General features: G+C 33.1%; 1 pseudogene; it reads right to left on the bottom strand.

The window, feature by feature from the left end:
* Nucleotides 1–14668: 14668 nt before the first annotated feature.
* On the bottom strand, nucleotides 14669–16445 carry LOC107976136 (14-3-3 protein epsilon-like; annotated as a pseudogene).
* Nucleotides 16446–19277: the final 2832 nt, after the last annotated feature.

Here is a 19277-nt window from a genome sequence, read left to right as displayed (position 1 = left end):
CTGCTGCACTTTATCCTAGATGACAGAGAGACATTCTGTTTCAAAAATAAAAAAAAGAATACTGTACCCCCCAAAGCTAGCCTTCAAACACAAAAAATAAATAAAGACTTTTCCAGACAAATGAAAGCTGAGGGAATTTCTTGACACCAGATGTGTCTTACAGAAAATGCTAAGGACAATTCTTTAATCTAAAAGAAATAAACATTGACATGTAACAAAGAAACATCTAAAATTATAAAACTCACGGGTAGAAGTCTTAATAGGAATACAGAAAAACTCAGAATAATGCTATAATCGTGGTAGGTAAACTGCTTATATTTTAAGTATGGACATAATACAAAAGTACTAGCCACAAGAATAATTATGACAATTGGCTAAGAGATACGTAATATAAGAAGATGTAATTTAAAATATCAAAAAGTAAGAGTGTGAGGGAGATGGTGTTAAAGTGCAGCGTTTTATATTACTTGTATTTGTAATTAAAGTTGTTATTAATTTAAAAGACTATGCTATAACCATAAAGAGTTTTTGTTAAGCATTCATTACGTTATCTACAAAACAAAAATCTATAGATACATTAAAAGAAATAGCATAAAATCATAATACGCTACTAGAGAAAATCACTTAACCACAAAGGAAGACAGTAAGAGACGAAGAAAGAAAAAGATTTACAAAACAACCAGAAAAGAAGTAACAAAATGGTAGTAGAAAAAACCCTTTCCTGTAAATAATAACCTGGAATGTAAGTGGATTATATTATTCGATTAAAAAATGAAGTGTGGCTGAATGGGTTAAAAAAAGGACCAAATACATGCTTTTTATAAAAATGTCACTTAATCTACAAAGACACATAGACTTAAAGCGATGGGAAAAGGTATACCATGAAATGAAAACTCAGAAAGAGCAAGAGTAGATACACTTATATTAGATAAAATTGACTTTAAGTCAAGAATGGTAAAATGCCATTATAAAATAATAAAAAGGTCAATACTACAAGAGTTTATACCAGTTGTAAATAAATATGTCTTAAACACTGAGGCATCAAAATATATAAAGCAAATATTAATAAGGTTAGAGGGAGAAATTAACTATAATACAATAATAATAGGAAATTTCAACACCACATTTTCAGCAATAAAAAAGTCATCCAGACAGAAAATAAAGAAACAGAAAAATAGAGTTAAACTGCATTCTATGCAAAATATACCTAAGGGACATTTACAGAGCATTTTCTCCAGCATCAGCAAAATATAAAATTTTCTGGACAGGACATGGATATTCTTTAGGATAGATCATATGTTAAGTCACAATAAAGGTCTTAATAAATCTATAAAGATTGAAATTATATTAACTATATTTTCTGACCAAAACATAAGAAAACTAAAAATGAATAACAGAAGGAATGGTAAAATCTATACAAATTTATAGAAATTAAATGACATGCCCTGGAAAAATGAGTGGTTAAGTAAAAAAAATTAAAAATGATAAGTTTCTTGAGACAAATGAAAATGAAAACACCACATATCAAAAAAAATTTGAGATACAGCAAAAGCAATTGTAAGAGAAGAGTTTATAACAATAAACACCTACATGAAAAAGAGATATTTCAAATAAACAACCTAATAATACATCTCAAAGAACCAGAAAAACAAGACAAAACAAATCTCAAAAAAGTAGAAGGGAAGAAATACCAAAAATCAAAGTAAAAATAAACAAAATAGAGATTTAAAAATAGAAAATATGAAAGATGCAGTTGGTTTTTTGAAATAATAAAATCAACACTTCCTAGTAAACTAAGAAAATAACAGAGAAGACTCAAATAAATAAAACTAGAAATAAAAAGAGGGAAATCACAACTGCTACCACAGACATACAAAGGATCACAAGACACTACTAAGATCAACTGTATGTCAATAAAATGAAAAACTGAGAAAAAATAGATAAATCTGTGGAGACATACTACTTACCAAGATTAAATCATGAAAAATTAGCAAACATAAAAAGACAAATAATTAGTAACAAGATCAAACTGGAAGTAAAGACTCTCCTCTCAAGGAAAAGCCCAGGGACTAATGGCTTTACTGTCAAAGTCTGACACACATTTAAAGAAGAATTAATACAAATACTTCTCAAATCTTTACAAAATATGAAAGAGACAAGCTACAGAATGGGAGCAAACATTTGTAAACTATACAAATATCCAGAGTATATAAAGGATTCAAACAACTAACCAGCAAACAAACAACAAAACAAAACAAATAATTCAATTTAAAAATAAAAAAAACCTTAATAGACAATTTTCCCAAAAAAGTGTACAAACGGCTGGCAGGTTAAAAACAAAATGCTCAACATTACTAACTATAAGGGAAATGATTTTTTTTTTTTTTTTGAGATGGAGTCTCCCTGTATCACCCAGGCTGGAGTGCAGTGGCACAATCTCCGCTCACTGCAACCTCCGCCTCCCGGGTTCAAGCGATTCTCCTGCCTCAGCCTCCTAAGTAGCTGGGACTACAGGCACGCGCCACCACGCTCAGCTAATTTTTGTATTTTTAGTAGAGACGGGGTTTCACCATGTTGGCCAGGATGGTCTCGAGCTCTTGACCTTGTCATCTGCCTACCTCGGCCTCCCAAAGTACTGGGATTACAGGTGTGAGCCACAGTGCCCAGCCGGGAAATGAAAATTAAAGCTACAATGAGATACCATCCCACCCTAGTAACAATGGCTAGTATAAAGAAGACAAAATATAACAAATACAAGTGAGGACAGAGTGAGAGGAAAACTCTTTGACACTGTTGGTGGGGATGTAGCTTAGTAAATCATTATAAAAAAAGTATGGTGATTTCTCAAAAAGTTAAAAATAGAGCTAATGTACGGTTCATTATTGAACTACTGGTATATAGCCAAAGTAACTAAAATCAGTATGTCAAAAAGATATTTGCACTATGATGTTTATTCCAGCACCATTCACAGTAGCCAAGAGATGAAATCAAAATGTGCCCATCAATAAATAAATAGATAAATAAAATGTGGTATATATACACAATGGAATACTATTTGCTATGGAAAGAAACAAAATACTGTCATCTGTAGCAATATGTGTGAGCCTAGATAATATAATGTTCAATGAAATAAACCATAGATTGAAAGACAAATATTGCATGAGCTCACTAATAAGTGGAATATAGGGAAGTTGATCTTGCAGAAGTTAAGCACAGACTGGTGGTTACCAGAGTCTGGGGAGGGGTCTGGGAAGAAAAAGATTAAGGGAGGTCATTCACTGGGTTCAAAGCTACAGTGAGATAGAAAAAATAAGTTCTGGTGTTCTATTACACAGTTGGGTGACTATAACAACTATGGTATAATAACAACATATATATTTTATAATAGCTAGAAAACAGTAACTTGAAAGTTATTACCATGAAGAAATGATAATGGTTTGAGATGATGAACATGCTAATTACCCGAATTTTATCATAACACAATGTACATATATTTTAAAACATTATGCTATACCCTATAAATATGTGAAATTATGTCAGTTATAGAATAACTTAGTAACCTAAATAAATTTACCAATGCCAAAAATTTCAAGTTCTTGAAGCTGTGTTCTGTGTGTCTCTTGTAGAATACCTTTTCCACTTAACCAGAACGTTTTCAACTTGGCCTTCCCCTTTATTTTCTGCTTGTCCAGAGATTGAAGGTCAAACAGACGTCAGAAATTAGGATCATTCTAGGTCTTTTCTGAGCCTGCAGCTGGCCCTAATCCTATACACTGCCTGGTAGATTCTCTTAACTATGTGGACACTTTTCAAAGATCTTATTCCCAAAGAATTGCACTCTCCATTATCTCCTGTTAGGCATTTCAGTATGACTACTTTTTGTTCCAAAGAAATCCCTTTGCCTAAGGTTATTGATTTGAAATGCCTTTGTTCATGAAGAAATTAACTGCTACAAATACCCTTTGGACACCATGTTTGCTGCATCTTGCATGTTTTGTTGAGTAAATCTTTTTATTCATCTGAAATATTTTCCAATTTTTAAATTTTTTCTTTGACACTTTGGCTATTTAGAATTTCATTGCGTAATTTTCACATACCTGTGACTTACCCAAATTTCCTGATGTAATTAATTTTTAATTTTATTCCATTGCAGTGAGAGAAAATACTTTGCATTTACACAATTCTTTTAATTTTTGTTTGTTTGTTTTTTGAGACAGAGTTTCACTCTTGCTGCCCAGGCTGGAGTGCAACGGCACGATCTTGGCTCACCGCAACCTCTGCTTCCCTGATTCAAGCTATTCTCCTGCCTCAGCCTCCCGAGTAGCTGGGATTACAGGTGCTCGCCACTACGCGTGGCTAATTTTGTATTTTTAGTAGAGACGGGGCTTCTCCATGTTGCCCAGGCTGGTCTTGAACTCCTGACCTCAGGTGATCTGCCCACCTCATCCTCCCAAAATGGTGGGATTACAGGTGTGGCCACCACGCCCGGCCAATTCTTTTAATTTTATTGTGTATTTAATTATCTAGAGTATAGTTTATTCTAAAAAACATTCCATATATACTTAGTAAAAATGCATATTCTATTCCTGTTATGTGGAAAGAACTATATATATCTGCTAGATCTCAGTGGTTTTGTTTTCTTTAAGTCTGTTTACTCTTTGACTTGTTGACTGTGTTTTAATTCATTATTGAGCATGAAGTATTTAAATCTCTAACTGTTATTTTTGGATTATCTCTTTCTTGCTTTATTTTTGTCAATTATTTTTTTTTTTTAGACAGAGTCTCACTCTGTCACCCAGGCTGGAGTGCCTGCTATGTTCTTGGCTCACTGCAACCTCCGCCTCCTGGGTTCAAGCGATTCTCCTGCCTCAGCCTCCTGAGTAGCAGGGATTCTTATTTTTGTATTCTGTCTAACAATCTTAGTTTTTCTTATTTAATTAATTAATCTTTTTTATATTTAGTATTATTCATATAGTTGGATTTATTTTTTCTGTATTATTTTTGTTTTCTACATATCATGTGTATTTTATTTCTTTTTCTACTATTTTGCCTTATTTTGCATTAAGAAAGCATTTTTATATAACATTGCAATTTTAAAAATAATTTTTAATATATATTTGGAGCTATCTCTTGTTCTTTTAGGGCTTCTGATATACATCTTCATTCCTCAGAATCTGTTTTACATTTATAATAACAATACTGATGAGTTATACAAACGTTAGTTCTATGTATTTCTATTTCTGCTTCTCATTTTGTGATATAAATTTTACACTTATTATATCGACATGCTATAAACTTATTATTTTACACATATTATTTTATATAATTTCAATTTTAAAAATGAGATAAAATAGAAAAAAGAGCAAAGATATATCTACAAATTGTTTGAAATTAACTTTTTATTTCCCATTTCTGAATTTTCTCATTTGTTCCAGAATATTCAGCTAATTTTTATTGCAAAACATGCTATCACTCACCTGTTTTGTTTAGTTATTGGTAAGTATATTACATGTATTTGTAATTGGTCCAACAATACAATTTTATTTATATTGTTATGCACTCATTTTTAAAAATAATATAAGAAATAAAAAAATATGCATGATGTCTTTTATAATGACATGATTATCTTTACCGGTGCTTTTGTCATTTCATGTAGATTCAAATTGTTCTCTTTGGTTATTTGATTATCTCTCTCTTTCTTTCTCTCTTTCTTTCTTTTTTTCCTCGGAGTCTCCCTCTGTCGCCCAGGCTGGAGTGCAGTGGCATGATCTCGGCTCACTGCAAGCTCCACCTCCCGGGTTCAAGCGATTCTCCTGCCTCAGCCTCCCAAGTAGCTGGGACTAGAGGCACCCGCCACCACACCCAGCTAATTTTTGTATTTTTACCTAGTTGAAATCAACTCAGTTTTTGTTTACCTGGAAAGGCCTTATGTTGCCTTTATTTTTTATTGATAGCTTTCACATTCAGAAGATTATTTCTTGACAGTTTTTCTTCGATGAGTAGACACAAAGATTTAAATGAAATTGAAAGGCTTCCAAAAGGCGACTAAATTATGATCTAAAAAAATGGATTTGAAATTGTTTTTAAATTGAATTGAAAATAAAATTATATTGATGGCAGCTGATGATACGTTAGACTGGGATGCAGAGAGCAGGAAGAATTAAACTTACGGACAATAGAAGTCTGTGAGTTGTTTGGTCCTGACTTAGGCCAAATGGAGGACATGCTTTTTAGAGAATTAAAGATGGATGCATGAGAGCACAGCCATGCTGAAACTAAAAAGGCTGAGTGCCTGCACTGTGCTAAGACCCACAGGTTTATTGAAATAAAAGTCACTATTTTAACATACAACAATTTAACATACAATATTAGACTAAGAAAGCAAATAGGCAGTGATAATTATGATTAATGTTAACTTTAGTTTTAATAGAATCGTGTTTGATGGGTGTCACAGAAGCAAAAATATGGCCTTTGCTATAAAATGTGTGCTCTACTACTGAGTGTGTAAAGCACTCCTGTGAGTGGAAGCCACAAAGAAACCTGAGGGTCAAGGTGGTAGAATAACCCTTTGATACTTCATATCTAAAAAAAAAATTTCTTGGCATGGAGAGTTTGTATCCAAACATTCGCTGCTTGAAATAGATGTGCATTTCTGTACTCTATAAATGTACCTGGACAAATTAATGAGAGGTATAAAGCAGCCTACATTTTGCTCCCATGTCTAGTGCCCTGACTCAGAACTGTGTCCTCAGGAAAATGGAGCACTTTACCCATTTAGGTGTGATAGAGGTGGGATTTTTCCAATTCTCACAAAGGTGCTTTTGGGCTACTTCTGACCATGAAAATCAGAGATTGCTGGGGAACATTGATGAGGGCAACCATGAATTACTTGAACCTGTAGTAATGCAGTGGAAAATCTGACATTGTGTGCTACTAATTTTGAAGGTTGGGTAATTGGGAGACTACTCTTTTTTTTTTTTTTATAAGAACAGACACCATACAATCCACTGGGCTGAATATACCTGGGGAAATAAGCTTACACATGGAAAAGTTGGAGCACAGCTGTTTCTAATGTATTTTCTAGGAATCAAAAAGTTTAATTTTCCCTTGGTGGTTCCCTTTCTTAAAATCACAAAACCAGAGCTTGTACTATCTTTATAGTTGACGTGAAAATTATAGGCCTGGAGGGAATGGGCTGATGGCGTTGCTTCCTTATAACCACATATTGTGAGCCTTATCTTACAAACATGAACTCACTCCAAAAACCCAGCTGGGTGACTGTCTGTCTGTCAGCATTATTAACAGTGAGAGCTCAAGACTCAGGTGAGTGGTGGGATGAGGCAGAATTTTTTCAATTAAGAGCTAGGATCATTGTCTTTTCCTAATTTCAGTCATGTCTCAGTGAATCATATCTAAGTACAATAGATGATTCCAAATGAAAAATGCAACTTTGTGAATACTGAGGTCATAACATACTGATCTTATACTTTGTTAATTTTGTAATATTGCATTTGAATTGTAATTGTATTTTATTTCTTACTATATTAGCTTTTTCTCAGTTTAACTTACTGTATATACCTAGGTAAAATTTTATATTTTGAAACACAAGAAATCTGAACTAATTCTTAAGAATTTAGTCGTACTTCTTTGTTCTTTTAAATTTGAAAACACTTAAGTATATAATAATTTTTAGAGTCATCTCAAAACGTGATTATTATTTAATATTTTACATTAATTAGCTTTCAGTGAATGACCATAAAATTATTTTGTTTTATTTTGGTATAGTTATTGCACATACAGGATTTAGTTCTGGTTACTATGAAACTGTAAACAAATACCTCTTTTTGTCATTTATCACATTTTGTAGAGTTAATCACTACATCACATATATAAAAGCTTATAATATTAAGCATGATTACAAATTTGTAAAACAAATTCAGCTTTAGTGTATTACATTTTATTAATATAAACAGCTAATATAATAAATATTTTATTAATAAGTTAAAACTTATAAAATGTTCTATATGTTAGTTTGGGTAAGATTTTCAATAATGAAGAGAATAATATTCTTCAAAATTTGAGGAAAATAGCATTTCCTTATTACAAAAAATTCTCCAAGTTTTGCACTCTTACAGCTTCCTCGGTAAGTTTCAAACTTGCAATTTATATATTAAAAATATATTCATGAATGTGGTGGCCAGTATATTTCAATTTTGCTGTTAAAATATATGTTAATTTTGTCTAACTTTATTAGGAAATACTGTTTTCTAGTTCTGCGATTTTTTAACATGTAAGAGAAAGGAATAAGGAGAAGTCAAAACAGAAAAGAAAAAGATAATAATAATGGTTGTCTAATTGTGGCTCATAAGGGTATCAAACCCTCAGGAAAATATAATAGTACAAAATCACTAGGTCTCTGAACATCAAGAAAAAAATAAAGCATTTCTAAGTGCTTCACATATCTGCATTTTATGTATTTAGGGAGAAAGGACCTCAACTGCTCATAGTAAGTGTACATGATGAATAGAAGATGAGGTTTTCCAAATTGCAATTTTCAACTTGGAAATATTTCTCCAAATTCAATATTTGACACATTTGGTAAGACTCTTATCTACACTGTGATACACAGGGGCATGATTGTACAACACGTTTCAAATTTTTAGGAAAAAGTTAGTGTTACACTTAGCTGGTATCTCCTCAGTTGAAATAACTGGAAAGAAACACTCTTCCAAAAGGATTTTAGGCTTTTCAAAATTGGTAGCATAGAATTTGTGATCAAGTCCCTCCAGTATTTTTCCATTGCCCACATTTAAAGTAATGATTTTCCTGCTTATTTTTTCCTTCAAGGAAGCTGGGAATTAAATGTCTTGAAATTATAAATATCCGTGTCAGCAAGCATTGTGCTTCTAGCTGCAGTCTACACTAATTTCAACTTCCAAAGAGTGGCAAATGCATTACGATCATTCAATGGATCTGATACTTGCCATATTTATTATTTTAGTCTTGGTGTATTTTATAAAACTTCTTTTTAACAGGCCTAATCTTGAGGGAAACATTTTTTCTTTTCTAAATTTGCCGGCTGGATTTTTCAGTTTGCCATTTATTGCCACTTAACAACAAACCCCTTCTCCCTGGCATCTAAAATTCATAGGGCTAACAAGGCTGCTCAATAAATGTTGTAAATGAATGATAAAAATGAGTCTTTTTATCAATCACCATGTTGGCCAGGCTGGTTGCAAACTCCTGACCTCAAGTGGTCAACTACCTCGGCCTCGCAAAGTGCTGGGATTACAGGCATGAGCCACCATACCTGGCCTGTAGTTTGTCTTTTCACTCTGTTGATTACTTTCTGTGCCATGTAGAAGCTTTTACTTTAACATTTTATTAACTTTTTTTTCTGTTTTCTGGCTTTATACAAAGGTGAGACATTTTGCTCTCACTGATTTTATGAGCTTTTTCTTCATGTTGGTGTTATGAAGTTTGACCTTTTTCAAATTAAGGTTTATTTAATTTAAAATTGACATATAATTGTACACATTTATGGGATACAGTGTGATATTTCAGTGCATTTATTCATTGTCTAATAGAACCAGAATAATTAACATAGCCATTGTTTTCAATATTTGTCATTTCTCCGTGCTGATAATATGCAAAATTCTCTCTTCTAGCTAACTTAACCTATATAATCACATATTATTATTAATTATAGTCACCCTACTTTGTGTAATATAACACAAAAATTTATTCTTTCTGTTATTTTTTAATTTAATTTTTTTTTTTTTTTTTTTTTGCGACAGAGTCTCGCTCTGTTACCCAGGCTGGAGTGTAGTTGCACAATCTCTGCTCACTATAACCTCCACCTCCAGGGTTCAAGCAATTCTTGTGCCTCAGCCTCCCATGTAGCCGGGATTACAGGCACTCGCCACCATGACCAGCTAATTTTTGTATTTTTTGTAGAGACAGGGATTCACCATGTTGGCCAGGCCGGTCTCGAACTCCTGGCCTCAGGTGATCCACCTGCCTCTGTCTCCCAAAGTGCTAGGATTACAGGTGTGAGCCAACACTCCCGGCCTATTCTTTCTTTTAAATGATAATGTTGCAGTCATTGGCAAACCTGTTCTCATCTCTTCCTCCCCACATCCTTTCCAGCCTCTGGCCATTTTACTCTACTTCCATGAGATCAGCTTTAAATTTTACATAAAAATGATATCGTGTGGGGTTTGTCTTTTTATGCTTGGCATATTTTAATTAACATAATGTCCTCCAGGTAAATCGATGTTGCTGTAAATGACAGATTATTATTCTGTTTTAGGAAAAACAGTATGTAGATTCTTCCAAAAATTAAAAATAGAACTACCCTATGATTCAGCAATTTCAATACTGGGTATATATCAAAAGGAAATAAAATCAGTATGTCAAAGAGGCAACATTACTACCATGTTTATTGCATCACTAATCGTAATAGCCAAACTATTACTTTACTTAAGAATTTTTAAATCTCTTCTTGATACTACATTACACTTCTAAACTTTTAAAGGATTTAAAGGTTTTCAGTTTTAGAAACTATTTAATCACCAATTCTTTAAATATTTCTTTTTTTATATAGTCTAGTAAAGCAATTAGATGTTCATTTCTTCTCAATCCAATCTTCATATATGTATATATTTCATTCTCTATTAATTCGCCTTCTGTAAAATATGTAACTACATCAATTTTGGTTAGTATTCTATTTTATTGGCCTCTCATCAGCTCAGTGTATTTTCATATGTAACCCATATGTTGTACATTACATTGTTTCACCACATTTGTAATAGCTTACTTTCAATTTGCTTTTTTTTCAGATATGACTTGAGAAGCTTATAGTTTTTTTTCTTTGCCCATTACTTTGGTTTTCTGTTTTTTCATTGTATTGAAAAATATTTAAACATAAGACAAATATCTGATGTTTATGTACCATATAATTTCTTTTGACTCTTCATCTTGGTAGTTTATCTAATTGTGTGCAACATAATGTATAACTTAGTTTTCACATATGGAAGATATCATACTTGGAATGTCTCCAGTCTGTATGTTTCTTTGCTGATTCCATTTGCCTTGTTGGAAGTTGAACCCACATGAATCTGACGTTCTTGTGATTAGTCCTGTCTGAATAGAGCATGTGCTTCTTAGGTTGACTACTCCACTGGATTATTCCCTTCATTTACTCCTGGTCCTGGGAATTTCTCATATTTTTCTTCAACTATATTTAGCATAATGTGGATTGTTTTAACTTCTTGACAATTTTAATTATCTGTATTAAATATTTAGAATATATACATTATTTTCCTGAAAAGCATAAATAGCAACAGTTGCATACATTAGTAAAATATGTCTCATAGATTGTCTATGACATAAAACGTCATCTTGTGTGAAATCTCAAGTTTCTTCATGTAGAAGACCTCCTTCCTAATACACCATATTGTAATAATTTGTGAAGTGTGATTACTTTTTACTATGTATGTATTACATATGTATTATGCACAAATTTCAGAAACACTCCAATGAATATACAGCTAGAATTACTGTTTTATATCATATAAAGCTAATATGGGTTAAATCATTTACCTTAATTCAGATTTTTTCTACAATTACCATTATTTCTCATTAGCATTTCCCTGATATCAAAAACATAATGCGGATTTAGATTTTTTATTTAATCCAGAAGATGTTGAAAATGGTTCTAAATGGAGTTTACATGTGGCTAGATAATACTTGTTAATTACCTTTAACTTTTTAAATACATTAATTGAGGTATAATTGACAAACTAAAGGTATATATATTTAGGATTTAGAATATGATGTTTTGAGACATGTATACATTTTTTAATTACCTCGGTTAAGCTAGTTAACATATTTATCACTTTACATAGTTACTTTATGTGTCTGTGTGTGAGTGGGTATGTGTGGTGAGATTACTTCAGATTTGATTTCGAAAAAATTTTAAGTATACAGTATTATTAACTATTGTCACCAGTCTATATGTTACATTCCCATCATTTATGTATTTTATAGCTGAAAGTATGTATCTTTTGACTGATACCTTGTCATTTGCTCCCACATCCTAGCCCGTAGTAATTATTATTCTTCTGTTCCTATGACTCTGAGTTATTAAAGATTTCACATAAATACGAAATCACGCGGTACTTGTCTTTTTGTATCTGGCTTATTTCACTTAGCATAATGTCTTCATGGTTCTTCAATGTTGTTGAAAATGGCAGAATTTTCATCTTCATTAAAGATAAATTACCTATACATATATTTATCACAGTTTCGTTATATATTCATCTATATATGCTAAGTAGTAACCTCTCTAATTTATCAAATTATCTTTTCCATATTATTCAAATATAATATTGTTTTGCATTTATTATTAAAATTAATTTCCTGTCTTTAAAAAATTTTCATAAAATTTATGGGGTCAATTCAATCTGCCCTCTTGATAAAAGCCAAAGTTACATGTCAGTTTTACTAATTTGGATTAGATTGAGATTTTTATTGCCTCAAATAATAAGTATAAGCATTAAGGATAAAAATATAATTACATTCTTCATCTTACAACAAAGAAAACTTTGGATTATTTATTGGACAAAAGACTTATTCTATATTATTATTTCTATTTTTGTGTTACCTAAACATTTATTACACATAGAATACCACAAAACAGCAATAAATAAATCGGTTGTCACAAATGATGAAAGTAAAATTAAGAAATAAGATATACTTCCCAGAGAATGTTTGTAACAAAAATAAATGAAATATGTTTTAGGTGATGCATATTCTAATTCCCCTGATTTGATTATTACATATTATATGCTTGTATCAAACTATCACATGTACTACATAAAGATGTACAACTATTATGTGTCTGTAACAATTAAAAATAAGAAAGTATATATGAATAGATATGTATATATAAATAATCATGTAATGAGTAAAGTATTAATTAAAAATATTTCCACAAAGAAAAGTTTAGGGCCTGATATCTTATATGTCAAATTCAATGAATATTTAATAAATACTATCAATTGTTTAAAAAAACTTTCAAAAACTGAAAAGAAATTTATACTTTCTAACCCACAACACTAGAGTTATTATACAATAAAATAAAGTACATAATAAAAATTTTAAAAATTCTCCAGATTGAAAAATAACAAAGGTCTTTTTTTGCAGATGATATAATTTTCTATATAAAAATATATAAGGAGTTCAATAAAATATCCCTAGAACTATAAACAAGTTAATTAATGTCACTAAATGAAAGATCAGAAAACAAAATTAAATTGCAGTTATAGACAAAATAAATCAACAATGAAAATGAAATAAAGAAAAAAATATATTTATAATAGCAATAAGCAGAAATATTAAAGTTTTAAAAGGAAGTACAAACATATTACACTCTATTTCTTAATTCAGAAAAATCATAGAACTGAATAAATTAACATGTTAGATAATCAAGTTTTAAATTATCATTTTTAAGATTAGAATATCTCACAGATTGATCTACAGATTCAATAAAATCTCCCCAAATTTTTAACTGTTTCTAATGGAAATTGACAAGTTCTTCCCAAAAACATAGATAAGCTGGGCTTGGTGGCTCATGCCTGTAAACCCAGTGCTTTGGGAGGCTGAGGTTGGAGGACTGCTTGAGGTTGGAGGACTACTTGAGGCCTGGAGTTGAAAAACAGCCTGGGCAACATAGGAAGGTACTGTGTCTAGAAAGATAAAAAAATAAAATTAGCTGGATATGGCAGCGCATGCCTGTAGTCCCACCTACTTGGGAGGCTGAGGTGGTGGAATTGCTTGAGCACAGGAGTTTGAGGTAACGGTGAGCTTTGATTGATCCACCTCACTCCAGCCTGAGTGGCAGAGTGAGACTCTCTCTCTAAAAAAAGATTTAAAAAACAATATAAATGTGCACAGAATACCAAATACACAAAACAGTCTTTAAAAAGAAAAATAAAACAATTTATACTTTTTGATATGAATTCTTATTACCAAGGATAGATTCATGTAATTAATAGAATATATTTGAAGATCCAGCTGGGTGCAGTGGCTCATGTCTGTAATCCCAGCACTTTGGGAGGGTGAGGTGGGTGGATCACTTGAGGTCAGGAGTTCGAGACCAACCTGGCCAACATGGTGAAATTCCATCTCACCTACAAATACAAAAAAATTAGCCGGGCATGGTGATGCATATCTGTAATCCCAGCTACTTGGGAGGCTGAGGCAGGAGAATCGCTTGAACCTGGGAGGCGGAAGTTGCACTGAGCCTAGATCCTGCCACTGCACTCCAGCCTGGGCAACAGAGCAAACGTCTCAAATAAAAAGGAAGATCCATTTAAAAACACATTCATTTATGGCAAATTAACATTCACAAAAGTTCCAAAAAATTTCAATGTGGAAGAAACATCTTTTCCAAGAATTTTTCTAAGAAAATTGGCTATAAACGTTTAAAATAAGAAGTCAGACCCCATCTCAAATCAAATACATACTGAAATACTTAATATGAGCTGTAAAGCTAAATGTAAGAGCTAAAATGACAAACTCCTTACAAGAAATGCAGAAGTAAATTTTTATAATCTTTTATTCAATAACGATTTATTTATTTATTTTTTACATTTAGGTTTGTTTTATTTAAGTTTAATGTTAATTCCATACTGTGTTTCAGTAAGAACAATACAGATTCTGTATCTGTGGCTCCAGTCAGATATCCAGTAGAACAAATTAGCTTCAAGTTACACATACTGAACAAAAGTGATTGAGCTAGAAGAGGGGAGGAGTGAGGGGAAGCAGGTAGGGGGATGGAGAAGGAGTGGAAACAAATAATTGAACACGCATGCAGGCCCTTTTCCATACCACCTGCAACGCTAACCCGCTTCAGTGGGAGAGTAAAAGTAGGCAAGAATGAGCAGCCACGATTGTTGAACTGTTACCAGCACCATGCTTTTCAGCAACATTTCAGTAGAGTTTGAAAAACTTTTTACAGCAAAACCATTTCAAAACTCTCTCCCCAAACAAACTTTAACCATCTCAAGCTAACACCGAGTTACTTTCAAACATTGGTATAAAATACGGTTTAAACAATTAGAAAAACTGAAAAATGATACCACTTTTGCCTCTATAGTGTGATTAATATCTCCCTTAGACGCTTGCATCACCTAGAAGCGTCACCTAATGGCTTTCAAAGGTAATTTCCATTTCTAATGGTAATCTTGCCACATCTGGCACGGAGACAATACAGTAATGCTGAAAAAGCCTCTATGCGGTCCTGTTAGTGTCTTAAAGAACCTAAAAGCTGGGACCAGTAAAATCCACAGAAATTCACTCTTGCCTTTAAGAACTTTTGAAAACTGTTTAAAAAACAAACAAACAAACAAACAAACAAAAAACAGGGCAGGAACCTAAATTCTGAGGCCAAATGTAAAAGTCAGATTTGGTGGTTCTCAGTGACAATGGGGAGTTGCCAAGGGGTGGGATAGGGAAGAGCAGGGTGGTCGGAGATGGTTTTTCTTGTTGGCTTTTATGTCTCACTGATTTTCATCTTCCACCTCCTGCAGCGCTTCTTTATTCTGTTCTTCACCATCACCCTGCATGCCTGAAGTCCATAGTGTCCTTATAGCTTTCTTCACTCAGCGTATCCAGTTCTGCAATTGTATCATCAAAAGCTGCTTTTGCCAACCTGCAGGCATGGTCAGGGGAATTAAGAATTTCGTAGTAGAATACAGAAAAATTTGAGAGCAAGACCTAAGCGAATAGGATGCATTGGTGGAAGTTCTGTCATTGCAATATCACTAGCAGCTTTATAAGCCACTAGGCTGTTCTCCACAGCCTCCTTCCTGTCATTTCCTGTGGCAAATTCTGCCAGATACCTGTGGTAGTCCCCTTTCATTTTATAATAGAAAACTTTGGACTCGCCAGTGTTAGCTGCTGGAATGAGGTTTTTGTCCAGTACATCCAGAATGTCACAACAGAGTAACTTTAGCTCAGTCTCAATCATTTGCTGATATTCCCAAATCATTTTTAGCTTGTCTTCTCCTTCCTTGTTTTCTTCTTTCTGTTCAATACTGCTGATTATTCTCCAGGAGGCTCTTCTAGCTCCAATTACATTCTTATATGCAACAGATGGGAAGTTTATTTCTTCAACTGTCAGTTCCACATCCATCCCTGCTACTTTCTTCATTGACTACACCATTTCTTGGAAGATACTGCCAGTTCAGTTCCAGAGCACATTGTATTGCTCAGCCTGCTCGGCCAGCTTTACCTGGTACCAGATCCTCTCGATCATCCACAGCGGCAGCCGCTCCCACAGGGTCTGCGCGACCGATGGAAGCGGATAGTGTCTCTGCCTCTCGCTCTGCTTCTGGGCAGCAAAAATGGCGACACCACAATCCGGGACTTTCCCCTGCCCACGCGGAAAACGGCTCAGCTCTGTGGCAACCGCTTCCTGGCAACTAATGATTTCTTAAATAACACAACAAAAAAGCATAATCAAGAAGAAACTGATAAACTTCATCAAATTGAAAAACATTTTTTTCCAAACACCAAGAAGAATATATAATCTAAGCTGCATAATGAGAGACAATATTTCCAATTACATATCTTCTCGGGCTCTAGTATCCGGAATACAAACAAAACCAAAACAAACTCTTGTATGTCAATAATAAAAGGACAAATTACCAATTAAAAATGGTCAAGGGACTTGAATATATGTTTTACCAAAGAAGATATACGAATTGCTAATAATGAACATAAAAATATGCTCAATATATTTTGCTATTAGGAAAATAAAAATCAAATCACAATGAGATAATAATGAACACACTATATTGGCTATAACAAAGAGACAATAACAAGTGTCGGCAAATGTGGAAAGTATGGAATTTCTATGCATTGCAGCTGGAAAGGTAAAATAATGTAGTCATTTTATAAAACAATTTGGCAATTCTTCAAAATTTTAAACACAGAATTGCCACATGGCTCAGAAATTTTTCTCCACATATGTATGCAAAGGAAATGAAAACCTAAGTCACACAAAGACTTGTATGTGAATGTTCATAGCAGCAATGTTTATAAGAGCCAAAGGGGAATACCATCCAAATATCCATCAGCTAGTGAAAAAATATGTGTCATATTTATGCAATAAAATCCTCAGCAGTCAAAGGGAATTAAGCAATAATCCATGCTACATTGGAAATAAACCTCAAAAATAGTAAACTAAGCGAAACAAACTAGGTTTCAAAAAGATTACATAATTTATAATTCCACATATAAGAAGAGTCCATAAAAAGCTCATTGGTAGACAGAAAATAAACTAATGGATGTCTAAGGCCTGGGTGATGGTGGAGAGTGAATGAAAACAAGACAGATTTTACTCTGAGATGATGAACATATTTTAAAGTTAGTTGTGATTATCAATATGTAACTCTGTTATAATATTAAAAACAGGCTGGGCGCGATGGCTCATGTCTGTAATCCCAGCACTTTGGGAGGCCGAGACAGGCGGATCATTTGAGGCCAGGAGTTCGAGACCAGCCTGACCAACGTGGTGAAACCCCATCTCTACTAAAAGTACAAACAAATTAGCCGGGCGTAGTGACGCATGCCTGTAGTCCCAGCTACTCAGGAGGCTGAGGCAGGAGAATCGCTTGAACCGGGAGGCAGAAGTTACAGTGAGCCGAGATCCAGCCACTGCACTCCAGACTGTGCGACAGAGCAAGACTCCGTCTCAAAAAAAAATCAAAAATAAAAAAATTGATATTTACAATGAAAATGTCATTGTATTATGTAAATTATATCCCATTAAAGCCTATCAAAAATTAACATGCCAAAAGTATTAAAATAGCTTCTGACTTTAAGAAATCCAAGTAACAGACTTTTAACACCAAAGTTATTTCTGCTGATTTAATAAGTATTAAAGAAGAAGAAGATACTTTAAATATCACAAGAGGACACAAGTGCGACCAAAAACATCATAGAGGTTACGTAAGCAAAAAGAAAACAGTTTGTAAGGAGTATTTATGGATAGGAACCACCTGGTTTTACTAGACTAGAAAACTGAAGTCATTTACAGAAGACTACTGTAACTCAATTGTTACAAATAAGTAATGATGTCATCATAGAATGAGGAAAAATTAAAAATTAATTAATTAAAAATATTTGGAGAAGCAATCTAACATAAAGTTGGTTGATGGCACCCGTCTCTACAGTTAGAGTAGCCTATTGCTAATGCAAAAGCTGCACATTCATTGCTTCTTCAAAACCAATCTCAATACCCAAATCTGATACTAATCTCTAAATTTATTACTGTAATTTATGAGAAGATATCTGCCTATTTTTTATTACATAACATGGCTAATGTTCAGTATTTGAAGGTTTTATTAAAAATAACTTAAATTTTTTATTTAAAACTTATTATGGCAGTTAAAAATGTAAACAAAAATATGGAAATTATACAAAAATTCCTGATTACCCATCACAAGGCTCCAGCCATTATTTTCTTTCATTTTCAATTATTAACTCCATTTTTTTGTAAAGTGTTAAATATACAAATCTGTATTGTTAAATTTGTAGAACTTTTGTACCTCTAACAAAAAAAAAATGAAAATATTATTATGATTCCTCATAAATTTTTTTTTTTGAGACAGAATCTTGCTCTGTTGCCCAGGCTGGAGTGCAGTGGTGCGATCTCAGCTCACTGCAATCTTCAGCTCCCAGGTTCAAGGGATTCTCCTGCCTCAGCTTCCCGAGTAGCTGGGACTACAGGCGCCCACCACCACGCCCAGCTAATTTTTTGTATTTTTAGTAGAGATGGGGTTTCACCGTGTTAGCCAGGATGGTGTTGAACTCCTGACCTCGTGATCCGCCCCTGCCTCAGCCTCCCACAGTGCTGGGATTATAAATATCCATAATATATACACAAAAATCCATAAATATATACACAAATATATATTTAAAAATATTTTTGGCCAGGCGGTGTGAGCCACCGCGCCCTGCCAAAAATATTTTTAAATATATATTTGTGTATATATTTATGCAATACATGAGATATGTTGATACAGACATGCAATATATAATAATTACATTATGGAGAATGAAGTATCCATCCTCTCAAGCATTTATTCTTTGTGTTACAAATAATCCAATTATACTCTTAGATATATTAAAATGTACAATTAAATTATTATTGACTATGGTCACCCTGTTGTGTTATATCAGGTCTTTTTCATTTCTTCTAACTA

This window comes from Pan troglodytes, chromosome 6 (assembly GCF_028858775.2).
Source record: "Pan troglodytes isolate AG18354 chromosome 6, NHGRI_mPanTro3-v2.0_pri, whole genome shotgun sequence".
NCBI lineage: Eukaryota > Metazoa > Chordata > Mammalia > Primates > Hominidae > Pan > Pan troglodytes.
Note: the sequence above shows the minus strand (reverse complement) of the source record. Positions and strands in the feature narration are given on the sequence as shown.